Consider the following 26891-nt stretch of genomic DNA (forward strand, 5'->3'; position numbering starts at 1 on the left):
TCAGGATTAAGCCCGGTTTGTCTGAAGAGGTTCTTGTCTTGAAAGCAACAGCGGGGCTATTGTTGAGGCTGGATGCCCCCTTCTCAAAGGGACCACAGCTGTAGGAAAGGGAATTGTATACATCCATCAACTCCTCCAGGGCCCCAGGATGTATGAGTTAAGATTGCGGGATAGCATGCCTCGGCTCCACTGAAGGGGTCCTTTGAATGACATGTTGGATATACTGTTGCACATCTGGCCGCTGGATGATTGAATTGCTCCACGGTTGCATTTTCCAGACCACGGGAATGTGTTGGTCCAAGGAAAAGGGGGGGGGGGGGGGAAGAGAGGGATGAAGGGGACAACATGTGGGAAAATTAGAGGGATGCATCCCGCGGGGTGGGGTGGGTTTGGATGGAGCAGTGGAAGCGGGGAGGGAAAGGGGGGGAGCAGAGGCAATGCTTTCACACAAAATGCCGTGTTGCCATCTGAAATCCACTCCAGAGCTTCCTGCTCTAATTAAATTTGTCACCATCGTTACTCTAATGCCTGCCATTCCTCCGGTGCTTTTTTGTTCTCAGGCAGCCCAAAACACCACAGAGGCAAGGGCAGAATGTCCAGGTCCTCCGGGTTGTCTCTGTGGGAGCAAAATGCACTTGGAAGAGCACTTTTGGGTTGAGCAAGGGACACTGAGGCTGAGGAATAAGTGCACTCACATATAAGGTATCTTGTAGGACTGCTAACGTGCAGGAGCTTGGGTGAGCATCCCGGGATGGCCCATTGGGCTCCCGCTTGGCTCCTATTGCTCTCAACCCCTCTGGACCCGCGCGGAAGCCGAGCATCCTTACAGCCACTGCATCACCTCCACTCTTGGCACCACGTCTGGCCAACCAACCCGTGCCAGCCTAACATGAGGAGCCGTGTACAGGGCTGTGCAGGGGCAGGAGGAATTCACTAATTACTCGTGGCTCTGAATATGGCCCCTGAAGGCTGCCGGGGTGGCGTGAAGGGCTCGGAGCAGGAGACACAACCTTGCTCCATGGTGTCTTGTGTGTCAGCTCGCAGCGAACTGAATGCAAAGAGGCTGTCTGAGCTGGCAAACAGCGGAGCCCTTGGAAATTTAAAGGTGCAGAGCCTAGAAAACAAAGGCGCTGCTGAATATTCATCCCGGTGTCTGATCCTGCCGGGAGCACAGCCCGCGCAGCCCCTGCGCAAGCTGATGGGAGGGACCCTTGGTTTGAACCTCATCTTTGGGCTCCAGCCCAAATGCGAGGGGGGAGAGCAAATTAGTCCTTAATGCACATATATCTTAGACTAAAACCTGATAAGGGAACTCTCCTATGTTAATTTACCTGGGTTATTTACTATCCTGATTGCTGAAGGTACTCTGATTAGCGCATGAAATATTTCTATACCTTCGGTCTGATTAACCCATATCTGCAAAATAAATATTTGTCTCATTATAGTTACGCGATCGTGCAATCAAAGACCCTATCATAATGGGAAAGGGAGAGCGTATCCGTGTGGAAAAGGCAGGGAATGGCGACAGGGGGAGATGAAAAGCAGGGGCATAGCTGGAGTGTGGAGGGGGAGGCTTCATGGTCACACGGAGGGGGTTGAGATGCCGGGGAGGCCACGGTTCTGCTCCCGTTTCACCGGTGCTAATTGGGACTAATCCCGTTTGACTCAGCAGCCTTGCGCCAGTCCCAGCGAGAGGAGGGTCAGACCTTGGGAATCACAAGGGTGAGTCCCAGCAGGCTCCCAGCCTCCAGTCTTGTCTGAAACAGAAGCAGGGAGTTCCCGGCAGCGCGGTGTGTGTGTGTGTGTGTGTGCCAGTCTACCAGACGAGCTCCTAAAATAGCCCAGCGCACCAGGCTGTGGCACCGGGGGAGAGCGCAGAGGATGGAAGTGTTCAGGCTTCCTTGGCCCAGATCCGGGCAGAGGGAAGGCTGGCAGCTCCCTGCCCGAGGTGAAGGTGGCTTCAAGTGTGGTCAAGTGCTGCCACGCGTGATGGACATCCTCCCTCGGCGATGGGAGCTGTAAGTCATCTGGAGGAGATGATCCCCCCCTCCCCTTCCTCTGCTGTTTTGCATATGCTCCATAAGGAAAAAGAGAAGAGTTTTATTGTGGCTCAAGTCAAGAGGTTGCTTTATGGCTCGTGGATCCCGGCGTAGAGAGGAAGGCGTCCCAGATGCAGCATATAGTAAGGCTGGCAGCGCTGTATAGCACTGCTGCATCGCGGAGCGGCTGCGAGCATCGCGCTTGCAAAAGAGCTGAAGTCATTTTTCTTCTAAGGGCAGGGGGTAGTGGGGAGGAAACACGAACAGGCAGCCCTGTTGCTAAGGAAATCTGCTCTTTGTATGGTCGTACATTTAGGTAATGCTAATGAAAGGCCATATAGTAGCGAGGTGCAGATGTCAGCACTGTGCACTCCCGGATATTTGATTAGCATTTCTTTGACTTTGCCTCCTCGAACAGAAATACCTGAGTATGTGGATGTGAGGAAGATAAAATCCCCCTTCTCCTCTGCTGACAGCCCAACAGCAGGGGAAAAGGAAAAGCCTTACCAAAATAAGACACCATAATGAATGTGTGTGTTTCCCCCCCCCCCCCCAAATGCACACCCTGGAGAGGATGAGAGCAAACATGTGATGAGAACAGAAATAGTCGCATCACTTAATGCATTGCTGGATGGTACCCAGCCGGCACAGTGATGAACCTGGCGGAAGACCCGGTAGCAGCAAACCAGCATAGCATCCTATTTAATGGCTGGTGGCCCACAGATGTTTTTAACCTCAAGACTGCATCTCTCAGAGGTTTCCCTTTTGACTTGGCTGCTTTTGGAAGCAAAGGCTGTGTGTGGATGCTCTATCCAGGGACCCAGCGCATCCATGGGTTAGCTGATGTATGTGTACATGCAGGGTGTCTGCGCCTGGTGATGTGGCTTCCAAAGCTCCAGAGCACCGTGTCCTGCTCTTGAGCATCTCTGGAGGAATGAGTCAGCCGTTTCCCTTCACACAGGAGTCGAGTGGATGCCCCTGTCTGAGTGCCACTAATAAAAGCACCCAGAAATGTGCCTCTGCGCTTGCTTGTCGTGCTTGCAACTGTCTTCAAGACCAGCTGCTCTGCGTGAGACTTCCAGAGAGCAACAGAGCGCTTGAATGAAGCCCTTGTATCTCTCTCCTTTGCTTTTGCCCTCTGTTTTCTTGCCACACAGTGCACTGTGGGCTCTGTTCCTCCTCTCCTTTTGGTCTTGCTCCCTGAGGCAGCGCGCGGTGTCTCAGAGGCATCAGGATTGAGTCCTCTGGGGAGTCCTACAGCTCGGGTAAGGGATGGTCCCTTGAGGGCTTAATCCAACAGCAGGGTGGCAGAGATGCCCCTGCAGCAAAGCCGAGTGTCTCCCCTCGACGACAGCAGAAGTTTGCATGGCTTTTGGTGCAGCAGTGGGGACATTTCCCTCCCTGCCAGCACCACCCCTCCCTCTCGTTGTGCAACATCCCAAGGGCAATTACAGCAGTGCTTACGTGGAGGAGCGATGTTGGGAAAGCATTTAAGTCATTTCAACTGTTCTGCTGGAGGCTCCCCTCACTTAAGGTGGTTCCTGTTGCTTCTTCTCCCTCTCTCAACCTCTCATCGCAGCTCCTCACTGTCCCAGTGACCCTTCTTGGCGAATCCTCGGGCTCCTCTTGGCAAGGGGGAGCCCGCATTCCTGCACGGGAGCCACATTCCCGTCGGACAACGCTTGTCCTTTCCTTTCCCCATCCCTCCCCTGCTTACTGCAGTGATTTTAAAGTTCCCACGCCTTGACAGCAATGTGAGGCTTGTGGCTTTGAAAGCAAAAGTAAAAGGCAGGAGGATGCAGAGCTCTCAGGCTTCCGGATGCTTCTCCATCTCCATCCATCTCCCTGGGCCCAGTGTAGGCAAGGCAATCAGTCTGAGTGTTACTCCACAAACATGCCACCATGGGCTCTCTCTGCTCCTCCTCTTCCTGCTGCTGTGGAGCATTCATGTGGCATTGGGGTTATGGGGCACTTCTCTGTACGCAGGAGACACCTCCGAGCATCCATGGGTGAGGAAAGCTCCGGAGGGGGCTGGGATCAAGTCTGTAACAGCCCCATGGCTGTGCTGGATGTCTCATGCTGGTCCGGGGAAGTTTAGGAACACTGATGGGGTTCCAAGGAGGGATGTGGAAGAGTCAGGTTATTGTTTACCCTAGAAAGATGGTGACAAGAGGAAGCCGTGGTAAAAGAGGATAACCTCATATGCGTAGTGAAACAGCACCTCAAAATACATGATGAAGGTTACAAAGTCAGGCACTGAGGGTGTAAAAAATGCCAGTATTAAGGCCACCTGAGCAGCTTACACTCAGCAGTGGTATGCATTCCTTAGGGCACAGTCTTAATTCCATGGTCACGAGCTATTTCTTCCGTAGGGAGTGTGTGGGATGGATGGAGCTCCATGAAAAGCAGCTCAGTGTCCGTCCCCCCCGCTATTGAGTCTGCAACCCCAGTGCCTCATTCGCTGTGCATCATGCACATCCCGCGTGGAGGAGGAAATTGTTCCTCCTGGACTATCCTGAACCGCTCAATCTGCTCTCATCTATTGCTTTCCCTTCCTTCCCTCTTGTCTCTTCCACCTCCACGCTGCTGAAGGGTTGGCAAGGGGGAATAGCAAGATCCCCCCCCATCAGTAACCCCTTTGGGGTATGCCCCGGGACCCCGGAGCAGGAGGGAATACGCTCTGCAGCTCCAGGAGGGCTGCTGCAAGCGCAGCCCCCGTGCTTCCCGCTGCCAGCATTTGATTTTTCCATCTGTTTTGTGTTGTGGTTCAGTGAAAGGCAGGCAGGAGAGGTGGATTTTGGTGTGAACCTCCTGTGTGGCTGCGTGCGGTGTGTGGGACAAAGGCAGCTAAGCATGGAAGGCCCCAGAAGCAAGCAGGAGTGGGCTGGGGACTTAGAAGACATCGTTGCTTCTGAAGCTGCTGGAGAAGCTTTCCACATGTATGCATTCACCGACTGCGAGCCGAGCCAGCCGGAGCCTGCAGGGGACAGATGGAGGAATTAAGGACATCTCAGCTGGGGAGCAGGACCAAGGGATGCTTTGCAGGGGAGCTGGCTCCCATACCTGAACCGCTTTGGAGACCAAGGCTGTGAGTTATCACAGCTTTTCTTAGCAAGAGAGCCCTCCACCGGAATAACGTGTTGTGGACATAAAAGGAGATGTGGAGAGGGAATATTTTCACCCTGGAAGCTGCTAAGGAACTTGCATTTCGCTGCTAGCAATCTGTTTCAAACTGGCTTGCTGTCCCGGGAAAGAGAAAGCAGAACAATCTCGCTGTGCCGCCCGGCTGTAAATTCTTTCCTGGCTTTAGCTGGGGAAGAACAATGCTCTCTCAGTGCAAACCTCCCAGAAACCCAGGGTATTTTCTATGTCAGCCTTTTACCACTTTGGAGAGAGCGGCCAAGGAGACCAGTCAAGTTGATCCCCTGCCTTTTACTTACCGACAAGTCAGTGGAGTGTCTGGTGAAGGATGGAGATGCTGCAGGTCACGGTGACACCCGCGTGACCGAGGCAGAGAGGCCAGGAAGCTGTTCCTGAGAGGAGGTTCAAGAGGGATGTGTGTGTAGCAGAGCACAAAAGGCAAAAAGCCATGGTGAAACTTTGCATTTAGATGCCTGCAGCAGCAAACCGGGGAGCTTTCCATGAGGACTGATGCGTTTCCTGCCTCACAGCGTTTGCTTAAAGAGTATTCATAATACACCCGCCACTGCCAACCATCCTCTTCTGCTGGGAATTGATATTAGCAGCTAAATTCAGTGTTTTGCATATAAAAAGCGCTGAGATTTAATTCTGTGCGATGCTGTCTTCAAAGTCCTTATAGAAGAGGTGACTCCAAGCAGGGTTTTGACTGAGTTACAATGAGGAGTTGGGAAGCGGGGATTGGAGCGCTGCTCAGTGCGTGATCACAGCACCCAGGAGGCGCACGTGGTGCGGTCAAGATGAGATGCTACAGGGTAATCAGGTACTATAGGGTGATGAGATGCCATGGGGGGATGAGGTACCACAGGGTGATGAGATGCCATGGGGTGTACTCCCCAGAGATGGACCCGTCAGACCTGTGAGGTGCTGCAAATGGCAGTAGCCTCTATCAAGCATCCATAAATGACACTTAACTCGGAGGCCGGAAATAGGCAGGATTTCCTGGATGCAGCAAGAAGTGCATCCCTGATGCTAATTATCCCATTGTGTGTGAATCCCTGCTGCAGAATGGGGGCTGCGTGAGGTGTTCAGCCTTTTGAACAGGGAGGGAGAAAGGATGCTGACAGAGGGGAGATGGAGATTAGACATTAGGCAGAAGCTCTTCCCTGTGAGGGTGCTGAGGCGCTGGCACAGGGTGCCCGGGGAAGCTGTGGCTGCCCCATCCCTGGCAGTGCTCAAGGCCAGGTTGGAGCACCCTGCTCCAGTGGAAGGGGTCCCTGCTTGGAGCTGGATGAGCTTTAAGGTCCCTTCCAACCCAAACCATTCCCTGATTCCTGCGCCTTCAGCCACATTCTCAGAAGTACCCGGGCTCTCCCAGCTGATGTGCCCCTGCCGAAATAAGCCTGGAGCAAAGGTCCCCATGGAACTGTTTTGGAAAGGAGATACAGCCTCATGCTCTGTTCTGTGGAGGAGTTTCCAAACCCAGGGAATTAGGATGGGATTTCATCTGAAGCGGATTATCCCATTTCTCTCTACTCTGAGCACATTTCTCCCTCTGAAGCAGCACATGAGAAGGCAGCAGCGGGGCATCTCCCATGCGTACCAGAGGGGGACTGAGCATCGCTCCCGATGGTTCCCTGTGTTCCCAGTGCAGCTGGGGCAGGAGCAGGGATGGCAGGAGCAGGATGGAGGGGGAGCAGCCGGCTGCGGTGCTGAAGGGGCAGCACAAAGCACTGCCAGAACAGCAGGGGCTCGCGCTGGCGACGGCTGCAAATGGAGATGGAAAGAGCTGGAGAGGAAAAGACACGGCACAGCTGGTCCCCTTCGGCTTTGATCTGGAAAGCACAGGGGTGTTGGCCACAGAAGCAGGAGGGAGAGAGAAGAGAGGGGGGTGACTCATAAAAACATTGGTGTTTCCATGAGGATGCAGTTACCTGAGGACAGGAAGGAGGAGGGAACTTCCCTGCAAGAAAAGAGTCCCGCTTGTGCAGGAATCGCCGGCCCGCTTAGGAACACAAAGCTGTTTGCTTTGGAGCCCCGCGGGTTGGTTATTTGCTGTGAGTTGGTGGTTATGTGCAGAGCAGAAGGTGATTTGTGTGCTTGTTGCTTCAGGGCAAAGAAAAGGAGATGGCGGTGGGGGGGGGAAGAAGCAGGAAGAGCTGGTTTTCTTGGGAGATGTGTTTGGAAAAGGGAGATCTGCTTCTCATTGCTGGGTGAGGGAGCAGGTCCAGGGGGATAATCCAGCCCTGGGTAGTCAAGCACACCCTGGGATCTTCATTTGGAGGCTCTGGTCATGGAAGGGCTGAGCTTTCACCTTCTTGACTAGCGTGGGCTTTGTGCTGGGGAGAGGGCTGTGCTTTACTCACAAGCATATAGATGTGCTCTGCATACCCATCTCTTCCCATTGCAAGCGCAGGAGGACACAAGGATGGGAGGAGATGGCCAACACTGCCCTGCACCAAAGCACGCTCAAACTTTATCTCGTTGCTCCCTCTCTGAGCCTTTGGGGGATTCCAGCCTTCTATAGAGCATAGGACCAGCTCTGATTCTCATCCTGGAGGCAAAAATCACTGCAAATAGCACTCCCATCCCTCCAAAGGTCCTGCCACCACCCTTTACTACCGCACCACGAGCCATCCCATCACAGGGGTGATCCGCGTATGTGTCAAACCTCGCCTCGCAGCTAAAAGCTGCTCCACAAGCACCTTTTGTACTAAACCCTGGGGCCTTTAAAACGTGAAGCAGCAAAATGTAGGGCGCCGCACAAAGCTGACCCACTGGGGACCGGATGGGGGGGGTAAAAACCCACAAGGAGGAGGGCTCGACACACAAAAATTGTTTTGTTAACAAAGCATCATTGTTCCCCTCTGAATCGCTTGCACTGGAGTGGTAGAAACACCCCATCTGGAGACAGATGGAGAGTTTTCCTGGCTAAAGAGACGGTGGGAGGAGGGTCGGCTGACAACCCAGCAGATAGCATTGTCTGCCGCTACCTTGGCGATGGAGAGGAGAAAGGGCTGGTGGCAGATTAGGCGTCCCCTTTGCAACCCATCCGGCTCCTTCTGTGCCCCAGGCCCTGGGCCTGGAGGGAGGTGTGTGCTCAGGGTGGCAGCTTGCAGCCGCGTGTAATCCTCCCTCCCTCCCTTCCTATGGGGCTGGATGGGTGCTCATGGGGACCAGTGAGGTCTATGGGGAGGTATGAGCAAGCACATCCCCCTTGCAAGGGAGATGGTCCCGTACCACTTTGTGTGCTGTGCCAGGGCTTTGTGTGATGTGGGTTTAGCAGTGCCGGGGACTGGGCTGGAAACGGCATCCCAAAGGCTTGCAATTGGTTTTGCCACTAAGTTCCATAAAAGCAGGATTTGGGATGAGAGGAAACCAGCATGGTCAGAGCTGCAGGGAATAGAACTGGTGACAGCAACAACGCCGCAGTACCCAGGGATGGGTGACCCGGCAGATCTGCAGGACACCTGAGGACCAGCACTTGGAATTCCCTTGGCCACCTTGCTGAGGTTGGGAATGAGTGGGGGAAAACCTATGCTTGGATGCCTGGGGCCTCTTAGCTACAGCACACACTGAACGTGAGGTGGCTTATGGCAGCAGGCTCTGCTGGCGCGGGGTCTGCTCTGCTCATCGAGAGCTCACCAACAGCCCCTGCTCCCTCTGCTGCCTTCCGTGCCTGATGGGAAACTCCAGGGTGGGTTTTGCTTTGAGGGATAGTATCCTGCCCCCTCCAGAATCCCTGATTACTTGCTAATTGCTTGACACACTCTACTTGCGATGCAGGAGACAGGCTCACGTCATCCTCTGTGGTTTGCCAGGGGAGAGCGTGAACCTCTTTTTGCCTTGCCTTGAAATAGATGATGAAAAAGAATAGAGCTCGATCTGATTAATGTGGAAACTTCAGCCTGGTTCCCTGCGTTGGCATCCGGGCCTCGGCTGTCTTAGCATCACCGTGCCTTTTGGGGGGGCATCTGGGAGCTGTTGGTGGGCTCCTCTTTGAGGTCTATCCATAATCTCCAGCCGCTGGAGACATTCCGGGTCTGTGCAGCAGTCACGGAAGGATTCAGGTGGTTGCCTCGAGGCGCTGCTGAGATAATACCTCAAGGGCTCCTATTCAAACCCACTGGGGCCTTTACAGTTGCATGGTGGAAATCTATTCAGATGCACCGTGGCTTTTCAGTGAGGCAGATGAAGAGGCCAGCTCCATGCAGGGGGGAGCAGGGGACCAGCACCACTCAGATACAGCCCTGAGAAAAGGATGGAAGTAATCAAGTTAAAGGTAGTTTTGGGTTTTGAGCCTTGCTGTTGCAGATGCAGTGGCAAGGGGTGCTCTGCTGATGCTTCAGACCCAGCTTGTGCCTGTGAGCTTAAATATTGGCTTCCCTTCCTGGCTCACCAGGTTTGCCTCCTGCATCACGTCTCTGGGGCAGATTCTGCCTGGTCCAAGCAGTGCTGAGGTTGCTCAGAGGGATGTGGCATGGGGGTGACAGGAAGGTCTGTGCTGCTCAATGCATGGGGTTCCAAAGGGGTTGCATCCATCATGGCACCGCAGGTGACTTTGGGATGAAGTGTGGCCTTAGGGCAAAGTGAAGGGGGTCTGAAGGGGGACTGAACACTTATGATGGAGTAAAGCAGGTCGGATCTATTCACCTGAGCTCTTGTGCAGGGAGTCATGATTGTCCCAGAGGGAAGGGAGCTGGACTTGGAGAAGCAGGGAGCTTGGACATCCAGCTCCTGCTTTTGCAGCCATTTGCCTGCCCTGGGCTACTGGGAACACCATCCCCAGAGGCTGCCCTGGAAAAGCATCGTTCTGCTGCCTCTGATTTCAGGCACGCTGGCAGGAGGGAGGAGGTGAGACAGGGTGGGCAGGTTCTTGCCAACCACACAGTGCCCTTGATGTGGCTGTTGATGCCCAGAGCCCACCGCGGGCTCTGGAAGGAGGAGACAGGACCCAAATTGCTGGTGATGCAGCAAAGCGTCCCTGAGCACTGACACATGCACAGCAGCAGGTCAGGGTGCTGTTTGCTTTGCCCTACCACTTGCAAATCAAAGTACTTCCCTGGGGACCCATTCCACCTCCCTCCTGCACCGCTCCATCCCCATCCCGGCTATCGCAGCGTCACACACATGGCGTGAAATCTTCCACCCTGTGCAGAAAGGGGAGAGAAATCAGCATCAAATCTCTCACGAGGGGAAGCGGAGGGGATGAATTCACCTTGCTGAGAGGCTGGAATGAAGCCGAGTGGATGAATCTGCTGTCGCTCATCACCGGTGTAGCAGCGCCCGGGGAGGTCGGATGCTTTCGGGTGCTGATGTGCTCTGCTCCTCTCTCTGCTTCCCGCACCGGGCTCTGTGAATCAGCATTTCTGCACTCGAAAGCAGACAGGAGGGGCGAGGGGAGCCTGGAGGGGAGGAGGATGGAAGGGTGGGGGGGAACCTCATTGAAAAGGGGCAGCCGGTTTGCTGGGGGTGGTCTCATGCCGTGGATCCGCAATCTGCTCCCTCTGGGTTCTTCCTCATTGCCGCCGTCCACCCCTCGTGCGCGCAGCGAGGTGATGCTTCCCCTTCTCCCTCCCTCCATCCCTTCCCAGCCCTCGGCGACAGGGGAATGTGACAAGCTGGCACCGGGAAGGAGGCATGAAAGCGAATGTGATCCGGCTGCGGCTCCCGAGCCGGGAACCTGGGGAGATCCAGTTACAGCAGCAGGGGTTAGAACAAAAGAGATTGGCCTCCGGGATCAATTCCTCTCCCATTTTCCGGGCTGTGCACGTGCACGTGCGGAGCAGCCTCTTGTCTGTGGCTCTCAGAGCCACTGGCTCTGCAGCAAGAGCAGCCGTGGGGCCCATTGAGCACCAGACACAGGTTCTTCTCCATAGGGCTCCACGATGATTCCTTTTTCCCAAAGCAAGGAGAGCAGCAGGATCCCCTGGGACAAGCCTAGAAATAGCAAGGCCAGGCTTTGCAGTGCTTGGAAACCAGGTTGGTGGTTGTTGGAGTTCCAGCCTTTCAGCCCAATGGGCTGACCCATAGGTCTGGGACCAAGATACTTGTGGTCCCCATGGATCATTCCCAGGCGTTTCGAAATGACATCGCCACCCTCCATCACAAGGGAGCAGAAACCTAACCCCTAAAAAGCCTTTCCTATAACATTATGGCTGTGCCAACACCGTGTTAACTGAGATGCTTTTAACCCACAACCATAATAGGGCTGGGAGCACAGTGAGTGTTTCACACGTGCCACAAGACTGGCTTGAGGAATTATCAGGGTCCTGTACCCTGGGATGCTTGGATGTGCTATTTGGGAAGAGATTGGGCTTATTTGGGGTTGGTTGTGGGGGTTTAATCTTGCCGTATTGCCTTCTCCCAAATGCTGCTGGGGATGAGCTGTGGAGAGCACAGATGTGCATCCCGAGCATACCGCAGCGAGGTTCCTGATTTAAGGACTGTGATTAACCTCTTCCCGACAGTTGCTAACCAGGTGCAGCGTTGGAACGGGAAGGGGAGGAATCTCAGTGGGAACAGCCAGTTTTCCTCCATCACCTGGAGAGATGCAGGCGGATGCCATTTTCTGCTTGGAAATCAGGCAGGATTTAGGAACTATAAAGGGTGCAGGGACACCCCTTTTGTATCAGCATTGCCCTGTAGCTGCTTTCCAGAGCCCATCTCCTCCTTTCCAGCTTGGAAACCTTCAAACAAGGCATTGATGCAGTGTGAATCCGGTGCAAAGCGTGCCGGCGTGTGGGATGATGGGCTGTGGAGCGTGCCCCACTCGGGAATGTGGATGAAGGGATGCTAATGAGAAAAGAGGTGGACAATCACCCTGGAATTCCTGCCCTTTGTCTCATGAGTCTGAGCTGGAAGAGCAGCATCCGTTGCGCAGAAAGTGCTGTGGTATCTCCTAGGCATCCCTGCATGCGTGGCCATGCACGTGGATGTGACCAGTCCAGGTTTCCATGGGACTTTGCTCTTTGGAAAGCTGGGTGTCAGGAAAGAAAAGTGGTTTTCTATGGTTAGCATGAAAAGGGGGAGCTATTGTCGCTTGCGTTTAAAACAGGGTTAAACCAAGAGATGCCAAACTTGCTTGTTTTAGGAGATCTACGGGAATCAGGGATGTCATTGGATCCCAGGTCTGGTTTTCATGTGTGATGCTGATAACCGCTGCATCACAGAATCCCAGACTGGTTTGGGTTGAAGGGACCTTAAAGCTCATCCAGCTCCAACCCCTGCCATGGGCAGGGACACCTTCCACTAGAGCAGCTTGCATCAAGCCCCATCCGACCCGGCCTCACCCCAGACACTGCTCTGGCATCAGGGTTGGTTTTAGATGAGCTTCGAAGGTGCCCACTTCTGGCACTGCGATGCATGTGTGTGCATGGGCTTCTGCTCCTTGGCTTTTGGAGCACTGGACTCTTACTCCTGTTCCAGCCACTGTCTGGCTGGTTTTGGGATTCCTCCATCGTACCTCTTCCCATTTGCATCTCCCCATCTCTCAACTGCAGCCAAATCCCTCTATTTCCCCCCAAAGAGGAGGCTGCAGGCTGTGTTTCACACTGGAGCATCCCTAGGCAAGGAATAACAGTCGCTGTGCTCCAGATACTTGGTGGAGTCAAGAGCTGTGGTATCCCTTGGGGGAATAACAGGAAGAGAATGGGAAGGGGACCAGGAAATAGGGGAACCCCCAAAGCGAGCGGAAGATGGGCTTGGGAAACGTGAAAAGACAGGAAAACGTATTAAAACCAATTAGAAGCTGCTCCAACCAAGGATTTCAACTGAAACCAAAGCCTTGGGGAGGGAGGAAATGAATCGATTGTTATTTTATTGCTTAATATTGGGGTTTTGCTGCAACTATGATTTGTTAAATGCAAATAAAGGGGTTTGAGCGTGCAGCATGTGGAGGGTGGGGGGAGATGGAGGACACGCGGGGCGAAGCGAGTGGGATGTGGGTTTTGCATCGCTCGCTGCGTTCCTGGCAGGTCTTTTGTAACATCTGTTCGGCATAAACCAAACATCATTTCCATCGCTCGCCGCCTGAGATGGCTCCTGCAAAAACAACTCCAACCTGTCCAGGAATTTGCCTTGGAAGTTGCCCTCCCCTCTCCTCACGCCTCCTCTTCTCCAGGGGAGATTTCCTTCCTGCGCTTCCCAGGGGCTCCATTAGCCCCACATTAAAGCCTTTTTGACTTTGCTCTCAAACTCTCCATCGGAGGAAAAGGAATTCTAATAAACCGCTGGGAAGGCTCTGCTATTCACTCTTTCCATGGAAACACGGCGCTGCCTCGGAGCACAGCTCCTCTCCACGGAGCTTGGGTCATGGCAGGAGGAGACCAAGGAGGGATGGAGAGATGGTTTCCATTATAAGAGACCTTTTGAGAGGGATAATCACTGCTCTCCCACTGAGGAAAGCCTTGGAGATGGCAGGGGCCTCGGCGCGCCGCAGGAGCAGGGCTGGCCTCTGAGGAGGTAGTGATGGGAAGTGGTGATGTGCTGGGCATGGAGAAACTCATTAAAACAGCTGATTAGTAGCAATTAAGGCACCCAGGACCAATTCCCTGCTCTCAATGGGAGGGATGGGTCCAGGAGGGGTGAGAGCGATCCATTGGACCTGGTGCTGCAGGCAGAGAGGCTACACAGGGAGGCTGGGGCTAAGGACATGGGGACAGGGTCTCAGGAGGACAGTGGTGGCTCCTTATCCAGACCAGAACATCAGACCAGGCCAAAACAGTCCCCAAAGCCATGTTTGCTTTGGGCAGGGGTTTCTGCCTGTTCCTGTGTCCTGGTCCAAGGAGGTCAGCGTGATGCCCCCCTATGTAAAGTGAGTGGGTATCATTAATTCCTCTCCTTGCAGGCACAGTTGTCCTGAGCGTTGCTGCTGCAAGATGAAGGATTTATATCTATGTATTTTAAGCGTGAGGAAGCTCGTTAGAAATAGCCCGAAGGGCAGAGTTAGGAAATGAAAATCCATCGGATCCGCTTGGAGCCGGTGTGCGGAGCTTGATGAGAGCCGAGGCAGGGCTGCCTGCTCCCTGCCTGCGAGGAGCCACGAGTGTGGGGTGTGTGGCACTGGGTGTGTGAGGGGATGAGAGCAATCCATTGGGAAAATCAGCCAGAAAGAGGGATGAAAGGGAGGGGAATGAGGAAGAGCTGGCTCAGAGCATCCCATGTAGGCGCTGGGGAGGTCCCAGGGACCCCAGGCCAGTGGAGCATGGCAAGAGCAGGCGGAAGGGGATGCTGGTGAGGCAAAGCTCATTCTTCTCAGCACTGAGATGATGATTCCTTCTCGGTGTAGGTCACAGTGGTGAGACACCGAGGCGCATCTTTGCTTTAGCAGCTCCAGAAGTGACAGTGCAATGAGTCATTATTTTGTACGTACCCTGGGCAGGGGGTTACTTCCAATGAAGCTTCTGACGTTGATTGGCAAGTTGAGCCCTGTTCTTGCAATAGGGAAGATGGGAAGAGGCTTTTTGATGCTGGTTGTGATGGCTTTGTGGTAGCTTAGGGTGAGATCTGCTCCATGCAGGTAGGCAGTGAATACAAGGGGCATGGGGATGTATCGGCACGCATGGTAGGGGCTGTGCGCCACGCATGGGGATGCTCCAGAGCCAGGTTTCATCAAGAGGCTGGAAACTCTCCCATCCACACAACTGCTCATCAGCATCTTCTACAAGCTCGGAGGCTTTAATGAGTAAAGTTAATTGCTGTCATAGGTGATGGTCTCCCACCCAGCCAGTGGTTGGGTTGAGACAGGCACGGCTGTGTTATGTAAATGGAGGTGATGTGGGTGCTGGCACCTCAGAGGTACCGAGGAGTCATGAAATCAGCCTTTGTGAACCCATAAATTGCAGTCGCAGACTGTAAATGGCTGGAAAAATCACAGCGTTTAATAACCAAAGTGTTTGGCAGTGATTTGATTTGCATACAGGGCTCTCCAGGGTTTGTGGTTTCAGCATTGCTCCTCACCACGCTGAGGTCAGGGTTCAAGGAGAGGAGAGCTGAGGTTCTCCTGAAATCACAGCCCTCCCGGAGGTGGGCATTTCAAACATTCCAATCTGGATGGACCAGATTGATGGATTGATGGGATTGCGGTGTAAAAATAACAAATCCTTTAGTCTTTCCTCAATCCCATAGGAGATGATGCCCATTGGGTGTGCGTCCCACCTTGGCTTTACTAGGGCGGCAATCGCGGCCCGTGGTGCCAAATGGTGAAAGAGCTCTTCCCTATGAAGGGCAGGGGGGATCAGTGGTTATGGGGGATAAAAACAGGGTCCTTGGAGAGCCATGAGGTCCCGGCTCAGTTTACCATCCTGCAGAGAGACACGTGTGAAGTGGGAGCGTGTTGTGGTGTGTTAGCTATAAACAGCCAGGCTGGGATGGCACTGGGGGGAAAAGGGATGGGGGAAAGCAAGAGCTGAGCGGTTTGCTTTGGCAGATGCTGGTTCTCCTTATGAGGTTGGGTCTGTTTTGCAGCTCGATGCCTCCTATCTCAAGTAATTAACAGGGAAAAGAGAGGGCCTGGTTATCCATCCTTCAAGAGCAAGGGGTTGAATTGAAAGGCAGCGCCTTGGAAGTGGATCAAATAGCTCTCCAGCCCCCCGCGTACGGCTCGGGAACTTGCCGCCGTGCTGCGTTATCAAGGTGAACAGCTTTAGTTCAATTAAAGAGCGGCTCAGAGCGGCGGCGTGGGAGGAGGCAGGGATGGGCGTTTGCACCCTCCGGGCAGGAGCTGGTGTGCAGGGAACCGCACGGCAGCGACCCCGGTGCGAGCCAGGGCTACCAAAGCGATGCTTCCCCTTTGCGAAGGGACCAGCTCCTTTATCCTCGCCTCTGCGCCGGGTTTTATCCATGGAAAAGCAGTGTGTGGGGAAGGGTTGCTCTTTGTTACCGTCTCCTTTTCCCCCCCTTCATTGCTTCTGAAATAACCCCCCCATTCCCAGCGATGAGCTCCCATCACCGCGCACCTAAATCCCTGCAGATGCACGGTGCTGGGAAGCCTGTATTTTCCCTGCCGGTTCCTGCCTGGGCTGCAGCTGGCTATGGCACACAGAGAGAGAAAGCTGCAGGTGTGATTTGTTCGTTTGCCTCCACCCCCCAGCGCTGCCTCCCTCTTGCTTTCCCATCCTCTCTGAGCCCACCTTGCTCATCCCACCCCAGCGCATCACTGTGCGGCGAGACCCGCATCCCACCGGGGATGCAGCGCCGGTGGAGGGCTGGGATGGCTGGGGTTGGCTTGTGTGTGTATATAGAGGGGAAAGGGGGGGGTTAATCTGATCCCTTGGAAAGCGGGGGGGGGGGGAAATCACAACTATAAAGAAGGCATCAGCCTCCTCCTTTTCCCTCTCCCCCGCTCCAGAGGATTAAGCCTAAGGGAAAAAAAAAAACAGGGGGGAAAAAAAATGTCTGCAGCTTTCTGTTGACCCTGCATGATGGCATTTTTGCGCTCTGTGTGCTGCCTCTGCTGATTGCTATTCCTGGCACAAACACACACACAGAGCTCACACACACACACACACACATACACGCTCTAGCACGGCTCGCACAGCGAGCCCACTCCAAATAACCCCCCCCCCACACCCCCCCCAATCATCCCCTCCAACCCCAAAAGCGTTGCCCCTTCATCCCCTATGGTGTGTGCGGGGAGAGCATCCAGCACCCGGTGCCGCTCGCCCTCTCCTCCACCCCACTTCTCACCTCGTCCCCAGCTCCAAGCGAGCACTTTCTGCCGGAGCCGCCCGCAGCCAGAGCCCTCCACCACTCCTACCGCTGGCATTACATTTTCAGGCTGGATGCTATAGGGCCGTTTCTAATTACCTTATATCCCCTAGTGGTCTATGAATAATGGTTAGTGAAGGAGCTCAGAAGGGCTGCTGAGAAGGGAAAGGCAAAAAAAAAAAAAAAAAAAGCAAGAAAAAAAGAGGAGAATTGTGCTATTTCTCACATTTTTTTTCCTAAGGATCTAATCTGGCTACTGTGCTCGGGAAGAGGAGGAGAGCGAGCCAGCAGGAGCGATCGGAGAGCGCGAGGACCATCGCAGGTATTGTTGCAAGCTACATCTTTGTGCCCTTTTTTTATCCCTTTTTTTCCCTGCTTTTCCTTATGGAAGAATTGATGGGGCTTGGAGGGGGGGGGGGGGTGGGTGGTGTGGATGGAGCTTTATCCCAGATTTATTTTCCTCTCGTGCAACTCGTGTGCCGCTGTGATTGAAGGGATGCACGGCGCCGGGAGCGCGGAGTTTGGGAAGGGGGGGGTAGTGGTGTACGTATGTGTGTGTGTGTGTGTGTGTCCTATGGAGGAAGGAGGAGGAGGAGGAATGGGGTGGGGGGGGGGGAATTGTTTTGCTTTTCTGGAAGTAATAAAGGAATCTGCAACCGGTCCAACACAATCCTCCTGACTTGCCGATTGATGGGTGTCGGAACAAAGATACAGCTGAGACTTGGAGTGTATGTGGAAGGGATGGATTCATCCCGCCTTGTCCTGTCTCCTACTTTCCCCAAAGTTGAAATCCTAACAGGCGCGGGGGCTGCTTCAAGCCCTCGGGAGTGGGAATCTTCCATGGGAAGCGGATTGAATGGAGGAGTTACGGATGTGCATGGGGGTTTCTACTTACAAAAGTTGCGGCGGTCGGGCGCCTGGCTTCTCCCTGCCGTTGTCTGCACGTGAGGACGCTGCCTTGATGGATTCCCTTTCTTTTATTCGGTGCCTGGATGGTGGGGAAGGGAAAACAGAGCTGGATCTGGCAGATGATAACCCCTGGAATCGCAGGGCTTGCACATCTGGCTGCGCCTTGCCAAAGCCCCTCGCTGGGACTTTCGCCTCCTGCTTCCTTTTTCTCCCACCGCACATTTTTGCCCCCCCCCCCCCCGCTTCCCAAATCCACATTAATAAACAAACAAACCAGGGAATAACGGGGGAGCTCGGAGCCCTGCTGCTGGAAAAGGAGGGGAAAAGAAGGACGGGGGGGGTGGAGGGGGGGGGGGTGTCTGTGTGTGCTTTTGTTTTAAATAGGGAAAGGGCGATGATTGAAAACATATGAATAGGATGCAGTGCGGAGCGGGTGTGTTACGGAGCAGGGGGGGAGATGGAAAACTGCTTATACAACAGAAGCAGAGCTTGAATGAGTGTGGGGAGATGAAAGGAGAGGGGTCCGGCCCTCAACCCAGCTGCGGTGGTGGAAGAAGCGGGGGGGGGAGGCATTCCCGAAGGCAAAGGAATGCTCTCGGGGAGGGGAAACTCGCTGGGGAGGAATAAAACCCAAACCTGGAGAGTGAAGCATGCGGTTATATCCCGTCCAACTTTGCCGGCTGCGGCGTTAATGGAGCTAATTGTAAGCGTAAAATCCAAGGGAAAAACGCCTGCGTGTGTGTGTGTGGGGGGGGGGGGGGTGTCCCAAAACCCCGTTTTCCCCCTCAAAAAACCGCCGATATTGTGTTTGTTTGGGTGGAAATAAGGATGGAGCAACGGCCCTGGGGAGGGCTGTATTCCCCCTGGGAATGGCTCCGAAACCACGCCGGTGCTGCCCTTCGCTGCCTGCCCTTCGCTGCCTGCCCTGCCTGGCCTTGCTTTTGTGTTTGTTTGCTTCCAAGGATGGAAAGGGGGGGGAAGAAGAGAAGGGAGCCATGGGGGGGTGTGAGAAGGCGGGGAGAAGCCGTGAGGGCGGAGAGCCGATTTAAATTGGACTTAATGGATTCCCAGGGCAGCTCTTTTAGATGAAAGTCAAAATAAGAGCCAAAGTGAATCTCAGCAGACCTGTCTGTTGCATTAGAGATGCAGCCTTCCTCTCCCTCCCTCCCTTCCTCCCTCCCTTCCCTTTTATTCTTTAAAGGAGAAGGGGGAAAGAAGTGTTATCCGTACGGAAGACAGTGTGGAGTTTCTCGTTCCTATAATGTGAGCTCTAATTGAAGAACTTGCAGCCTCTTGGGAGAGTCTTTACTGATCGCTGCTTTTGTTATTCACGCCGTGCTCTGTTTTACTGAGGGTTTTAAGGGGGGGCTGACACAAGTCTGGTTGTGCCAGGGGTGTGATGCTGTGTTGTCCCCCCCACAAGCTGGCTCCATGGGCTGTTGGTAGGGGAGTCCCCCCAGGGGGGCTGTGTTGTGTTGAGGAGGAGATGTGCAGCTCAAAGCACCCCAGGAGCTGGTGGGGAGATGCTGCAGTGGGGCCTCTTGTCCTCGCAGGACCCCTTGGGCAGGGGGATGGATCCGGTCCACTGGGGGTTTGGGGGGGCCCTTTGAGCCCCATGTGGTGTCAGGGTACCCTAAACCTGCATGGTGCAGAGGGCACAGTGCAGCCCCACTGTCACAGCTCTCCTGGCTCTTAGGGGGCCGGGGTGGCTCTCTGCATCCGGAGCGTTACCCGGAGGGGACAGGCATGGTGCCAAAGCCACGTGGACCCCTCTGCTGCTCAGGGGATACGGGCACCGAGTGGCAGGACCTAGGCCAGGTCCTCCTGCCTTTTCCATTGCCCAGCAATTCAGGATGGGGATGGGAAGGGGACTGGTAGATGGGGCTTCCCTTCACGTGGGTCTCATCGCTCCCATTCCCCTTCCCAGGCCCCCTCGGTTGGCCACAGCATCTCTGTGACCATGGGGCTGTCCCCACGCCCTGTGTCCCCGTGTGGTCCCACGGTGATGCTGTGCTGGTTTGGTGCAGATCCCTGCTGCCCCCATGTCCCTCTCCAGACCCTTTTGCAGCTATATTTAAGCTCTACATGGATGAAAACAAGAGCCACGAGCCCTGAGGATGCTCTTAGTGGCATTTGGTGGCTGTGGGACTGAGTCTGGCTTTGGATGACGATGTGCGAGCAGGATGAGGCCCCGCCAGCCCATTGGCTTAGCGCGGAGGCAAAGCAGTTAACCTGGATGTCTGATCTCCCCGAGAGCTGTGTATTGACCCTGACAGCGATGCATCAGGAGCGACAGACTCTCCATCATCGATCCCTCTCCTCCCATCACCAGGTGTCGACACTGACGGTCGTGGAGCCGGCTTTCATTTCAGGCCTCTGGCTCCAGCGTGTAACACTTAGCTGCGGTCCCAAGGTGCCACCAGGCTTTGCAAACAAGCACCTCCACAGCCAGCTTGATGTCCCCATTTTGTGGCAGGGATGGAGATGGGGCTCACGAAGGACCCAGGATCCTTGGCTCCCATCATCCATCCCTGGCAGCCTTTAGTGGAGGATGCACCTGGAGCTCCTTTGCTAGGAAAACCCTGCAGTCTGGTCCCCTTGTGCCATCAACGCCGAGCACCAGAGGATGCTCCTGAGCTGGGGAGTCCTCATCCTTGTGCAGCCTTTGCTGTGTGACCTTACCTGGCCAGGATACCTCTTAACCCTCTCTGCCACTGCAATGGCTGTTGCCCGATCTCGTGGGCACATGAAGATGTGATGGGGATGGTGGTGTTTTATGTTGGTGCCTTCATCTTGGGCAGTTCGAAAGCGCTGGCACGCCGCCTCTCCTCCTTCCCAGCATCTTGAGGTTTCCGAGACACACGCAGCCAAGCTGAGGCTGAAAAAGCTGCTTGTGGTTCAAGAGCATCTCCTCGATGGAGGAGAGAGGAAAGCTTTTCATTCCTCCCTTTCTTTTGGAGCTCGCCAAGCTCCACTCACCAGCGCAGGGGCTCTTCCTTCTTCCCCTCCCTGCAAGGGAACGTTAAAAGCCAGGGGCAGTGGGTATCTTGACACCCCGTCAATCTGAGCCTTTTACAGCAGCAGTCTCTGAAGGCTGGCACTCTGCTGCACAGAAGAAAACAAGTGAGAAGAGGGGGGGAGGCGGGAGCAAGCCTTTGCAGCCGGCAATCGATAATTGTGGTGTCAGTCACTGCCTAGGAAGTTCCTGCATCCCCACTGGCGCTGATGGAGAGGGGAGAAGGGAAGGGCTCTGCCCCACACAGCATCGGCCATGGGGCAAGGGAGTGATGGAGGGCGAGAGCCTGGCCCTGAGCAGGAGCCTCCGGCTGCATTACTCACCACTTGATGTAGCGTGAACCTTTCAACTCCCTCCCCCTGGGGATGGAGCGGGCTGGGCAGAAGGTGTCGATGGAAAACGCTTTGCTCTCTTCCATTGGACGGGCTTGGTTTTCCCTTTTCTTTCTATTTTTACCTTCCCCACCCGCTCTGTGGGCATTTTGAGCTCGAGTATTCCCCCAAACCCATGAGAGAACCCCCCAAAACACCCCCAGCGCAGCTCCCCCTCGTGTGCGTCTCCTAAGACGAGGCAGAAGATCAAGGAATTCTGCCTTTTGTGCAGCCTTCAAGAGCAAAGATGCGCCGGTGAAAAGGGGAGGCTCAGAGTACCAGGCGCACACAAGTGTTAAAGGAGAGGCTTCCCTTTTGTCTCCAAGGCAATCAGCCAGCGAAGGGATCCACAAATTAATTAACAATTGCTCTGTCTTGATTGAGTTATTCCTGCTCGCATCCCACCTGCCTATCAAAAGACTGGGAATGGCAGGAGGAAATTCCTATTTCTTTCCCAAACAGCTCAGGCACGTAGTACAGCGCGTCTCGCTTGCCTTTCATCCCAGGCAGCAAAGGAAATAAAGCAAGGAAGGGCTGGCGCTGTATCCAAAGGGATCTCTCCCGAAGGATGCGTCCCCCTCTCCCGCGCTAACAAATGCTGCGGTATTTGGGCCGTTGGGAAGAGAAATGACCAGATTTACGTGGCACACATGGGCCAAATTGTGGTCGTAACTCCATGAAGTTGATGGAGATCCATTGGAGATTGATTTGGCTCAAGGGCTGGCTCTTGCTCCATGGGGAATAGGCTGGATCTCTGCCTTGGTTGAAACGAGAGGTATTCAAATGGGTTTGTTGTGGCTATGCCCAAGTGGTAGAGCCGAGCAAAAATCCCAACTGGTTGTATCCCTGGTGCCAAAGCACCATAAATACACCCCGACCTGTCAAGTTGTGCATGTTCTCTACCGCATTTACCGCTGAGGCCGTTTTAAGGGGGTAGATTTATATGCAGGGGCTGTACAGAAGCCTCCCTGTGTGCTTTGCTAAGAGGTTTGAACTCCATCCCAGCATCCTGGTGCGGGGAAGCCTTTCTCCCCTCCTCCTTATGGGATTTCAACCCACACTGAGCCTGTGCCAGGGCTGAGCTGAGCCGGAGCCCAAGAAAACCCGACTCCTTGTCGCTGGCTCAGTTCAGGGCTCTGTTGTGGCTTGGGGGGAGCAGCATCAGTCGGTGCCTGAGAGCTGGATTCGGGGGGTTGGTTTTGCTGCTTTGCAGTCAGCCCTTGCTGCTTCCTCTGCTTTATTGTCATCTCCGCTCTTAGTCACCGCTCGATGCCTCACCAGGGGACACCGCTCCTGCTGCATTTATGGCAGCCACTAAAATTGGCTCTCGGTGCTTGTGTTCCGATGGGGAGGGACTTTGAGCATCAGGGAGGCTTTGCCCATCTCCGTTATAGCCCTCGACATCGCGTGGGGCATGCAGAGGAGCTGCAGGGCAGGTCGGTCGCCGTGTTGATCCTCCCATCTCCGCTGGGTACCATCCGGAGGGGATACAGGGGCAGCGGTGGGAAGCAGCATCACCGGCCGCGTTCTCAGATGGAGATGCCCGGTGCGTAAATGAAAATGAGATGCTCCATAAAGTAGGAAAGAACAATTAAAGAGACGTGAGCACTCACTGATCCAGAGAGACACAAAACCACCCCCATCACCACGTATCCCAGCTTGGCTGTCGCTGGGTAACTCCCCACATCCCCACATCGCCTCATCCTGTAATAGCATGTCCTTCACCCTGCCTGTCGCTGTATGATCTATAGGACAGGGCTGGCCTCTTCATACCACTGCCTTTCACCATCCCGGAGACTGGATTCTCCGGAGGAGGCTCTAGTCCTATCATAGCATGTCCTTCACCGTGACTGCCGCTGGAGGAGACACGGCAGCGTGGGGCTCTAATACCTTGTAATTCACTGTGACTGCTGTGGCAGGACCTGCACCGCGCTGTGCTGCGGCAGCCCTTTGCCTTTCATATCTGCTCTCTTGCTTTGGAGCAAGGGCTGGGTGGGAAGGATGCATGGAGGGCGGATGTTGGGGGTGCCCCAGGGTTGGAGCCTGGTCCCGTTATCCCGGTTGTTATGGGGAAGGTGCTGAGCATCCCTGGAGCATGGTTGCATCCTTCCTTCTGGGTGGTTTGAAGGATGAAGTCCCTATGGGGAAGGGATGCTTGGGGCCAGACGCTTCCTTGAATAGGGGAGAAATCCCTGTTTGAGCGTGTCAGGGTGAGAAATGGCCCTCGGATGCAGGAGAATCATCCTCCCTCTGCGTTCTCGGGCAGCACAGTAAATGTCAAAAGCCCAGCGCACACAAAGGAGAAGGGGACATTTGGCTACTGAGCACGTCTGTTCCCTTTGAAGACTTACAGGGTTCTCTGATGCTTCCCTCTTTGCTGGTTAACCCAGTTCCTTTCCCAGTTAGGTAGAAATGGTTTCTTGACGGTTGCCATCAAAGCATAAAGCCCTTGTGGAGGCTCTGCTGTGGACATTGGCTGTGCTGTTCTGGTCCCCTCAGGAACCAGGTTTGTGGCTGTTGCTTTGCCTTAGAATCCCAGCCTGGTTTGGGTTGGAAGGGAACTTAAAGCTTCTCCATCTCCAACCCCTGCCACGGGCAGGGACCCCTTCCACTGGAGCAGCTTGCTCCAAGCCCCTGTGTCCAACCTGGCCTTGAGCACTGCCAGCGATGGGGCAGCCACAGCTCCTCTGGGCACCCTGTGCCAGCGCCTCAGCACCCTCACAGGGAAGAGCTTCTGCCTAAGAGCTCAGCTCAGTCTCCCCTCGGGCAGGTTCAAGCCATTCCCCTTGGCCTGTCCCTACAGGCCCTTGTCCCAAGCCCCTCTCCAGGTTTCCTGCAGCCCCTTTAGGCACTGGGAGCTGCTGTGTTCACTCCAACAGCTCCACGTCCCTTTTGTGTTGTGGCCCCAGAGCTGGATGCAGGACTGCAGGGCAGGGGGGGGGTCTCATAAAAGCAGAGCTTTGCTGGCTTTTCTTTGCAGGGTAGGCAGTGCAAACCCATGCCAGGAGCTTACAGGAAGGGTGAGGATGAAGGAGAGTGTCCTCAGAGGGCTCTTGTGCTAGGAGAAGGGCACGTTTGGTGATGAAACAGGCAAAGGGACAGGGTTTTGGAGCCAGCGCTTCCCTGCAGCACGATGCTCAGCAGCAGGAGCTGGTGTGTGGCATTGCCAGAGGAGCCATCAGCTTCCTGACAGGAGCCCGTGCTCCGGCTTTCCAAAAGACAGGGGCTGGCATCTCCCATTTGCCTCCAATATAAATGGGCAGCGATGCTGCTGCTCCCGCTTGGATTGAGGAAGGAGAACCTTGGCCTGGTGGCCTTTCCGTCCTCCCAGCATCCTGGGTTACATCTCTGCAAGCAGCTGTAAGAGGAGCAGGGATCATTAGCTGGAAGCATCGGATGAGATAGTTTCTTAAAAGGATTGTCTGATTTCTCTATTGATCAGCCTGATTTAAAAGGGGGAGCTGGGTCAGAGGGCATAAATTATCCTTGCAGGAGGGGTGAAGGCCTCAGAGGCTGCGCTGCACTTAGCTGCAGTGCTGAGGAATGTGTCTCTCGGTAGGGACGTGCATAGCCGAGCGCCGTGGCCGACGGCCAACTTGGGTCTCCTCTACGCTGCACTGGGAACCGAGTCAAGGGAAGTGCATTTAAACTTGGTTAAAAAGCCTCTCTCTGCCAAACTGGTTTCTGCAGCCCCCGCTGGTACTGCAGGGGTCTGTGTTTGGGGCTGTACAGGGGGAAAGGGTGGCCCCACGTGAGGTTCAGGGTGCTGGGTACCGCTGGCTTCAAGCTCACTCCATCCCCATGGAAAGGATGCTCTCAGCCCACAGGGACCTGTGACCTCTCGCTGGCTTTCCCCAGGCTCCCTGTGTGGTCTCTGGCGAGATGCTGAACCAGGGGAGGTTTCTGCCTGCCTGCCTATAGGATGAAGCTAATCTGCAGCCTGAGGTTGCTGCTTTCCTTGTTCTTGTGATCGCTGCATCTCCTGCCACCGGAGTCACGGGGCTCACAGCCTTTGCTGCAGCACCCTCCGGCCTTAGGGCTGATGGGAAAAGGAATGGGAATATGAGACACCATCCCCGTTGATGGCAGAGAGTCTGGTTTTGGGGACCCATCACGTTCCAGTGCAAACCAGCTTGTTCTGCATCAGCGTGGCTCCTTGCAGCATCCACAGAGCTCCCTGGGCAGCCAGGGCTGTAATGACCGCTCACTCCAGGTACAGCTGCTGTAGCATACAGTGGCAAAAGGCAATTACTGCAGTGCATTTGTACCTGTCAGGGTGCAGGGAGCACCCGTCTTATAGAATTATGGAATCGTGGAATGGCTTGGGTTCAAAAGGACCTTAAGATCATCCAGTTCCAACCCCCGGCCACAGGCAGGGACATCTCATAGTAGACCATGTCCTTCTCGCTCCTGGGGCTCTGTCTCAGCACCCACCACCTGAATATGGCATCTCCTGAGCTAAGGAGATGCCCCGTGTTTCCTCATCTTCATCCTCATCCTCATGAGGAGGTTGCCTCCGGTGTCTCGGTCAGTGTCCGTCTCTGCCTTCTCCTGGGGTTTGCCTCTGGCTGGGGATGAACCATAGGGATCTATGATGGGATTGTGTCACCCCAATGGGGCATGAACTGGAGCCAGGACAGGCAGGCTGGTGAGGAGAAGCTGCAGGAGCACTTGTGGAATACCACAGCATCCTCTGATCGGGGTTTGTGCCTTTTCCAGCCCCGGCAGGGTTTGTTCCTCCTATTTCTGGCTGTGCTAAAGCAAAAGGATGTAAGAAATGTGGTCTCTGGAACATGATGGAGGTGAACACAGGCAGAGACATTCCAGGGGCTTGGAGCAGGTCTGAGGTGCCCTGGTGATCTCTGGGCTAATAAGCAGTGCCATGCCACACCACTGGTGTCCCCAAGCTGGGGACATAGCCCAAAGGTGGGGGCCTTTCCCCACTGCTGCCCCACGCTCCTCCAGTGCCACCACTACAGCAGAAATTGCTGCCCATCCTCTCCCTCCTCCTCTCCCATACACCCTGTGCACGGGGGGATGTCAGGAATGGCACAACAGCTCCCTGTGGCATATGGCTTGGGAATGGGAGGAGGAGAACCAAGTCATCACCATGGTCATGTGCCAGGCAGGAAGTAGGGGACCAGCCCCCAGCCCAGGGCTCAGTGATGGGCAGAGGGTTCAGACCCAGCACAAGGTCGAGCCGGGCTATGGGGCTCACAGCATCAGTGAGCATCAATTCCCAGCATCCCTGCGGCATTGGTCTCCTGGCACGGCTGCGGTAGGAGCCAGTGGCGAGCGGCTGTGCCTGGGAATGCCACTGGAATGCCAGGACACGGCGGGAGGCGGTGGCTGGGTTTGGCTACCATCTTAGAGGGGATGTGGAGCGGCGGGTGATTATTTCCCTTTCTTAATTGAAATTTCAGCCTCAGTGGTTCGCGGGAGCGGGCGGGAGAAGGAGCACAGGGAAGCATGACTCGACCATGGAGCTCATTGCGGGGCGAGGGGGTGGCAAAGCAGCACGCAGGGTCTGGCATTGATGGGAAGAGATTCCCGCATCCCACCGCAGCATCAACCCAACCCGCAGACCGCAGAGATGTGCCTGGTTTTAGCGGGGGGAAAGGATGCTTTATTGTGTCTTTATTCCTCTATTTCTGTTTTGCTTGGGATGGAGGGGCCAATTAAATGGAATTAGGCGCTGCAGCCTGGCCC

The 26891-nt window shown here is 54.8% G+C and overlaps 1 protein-coding gene across 2 annotated transcripts in view; it reads left to right on the top strand.

The window, feature by feature from the left end:
• The window catches only part of RAI1 (retinoic acid induced 1), a 71031-nt gene that overhangs the window by 16413 nt on the left and 27727 nt on the right, over nt 1–26891 (top strand). Inside the window, exons 2-3 of one of the 2 annotated variants that reach the window (XM_065684665.1) lie at nt 15645–15812; nt 17128–17208. The gene's annotated coding sequence lies outside the window, so the exon portion shown is untranslated. The remainder of the gene's footprint in view (nt 1–15644; nt 15813–17127; nt 17209–26891) is intronic. The other variant, XM_065684664.1, reaches the window with a different exon arrangement.

Source organism: Lathamus discolor, chromosome 6 (genome assembly GCF_037157495.1).
Source record: "Lathamus discolor isolate bLatDis1 chromosome 6, bLatDis1.hap1, whole genome shotgun sequence".
NCBI lineage: Eukaryota > Metazoa > Chordata > Aves > Psittaciformes > Psittacidae > Lathamus > Lathamus discolor.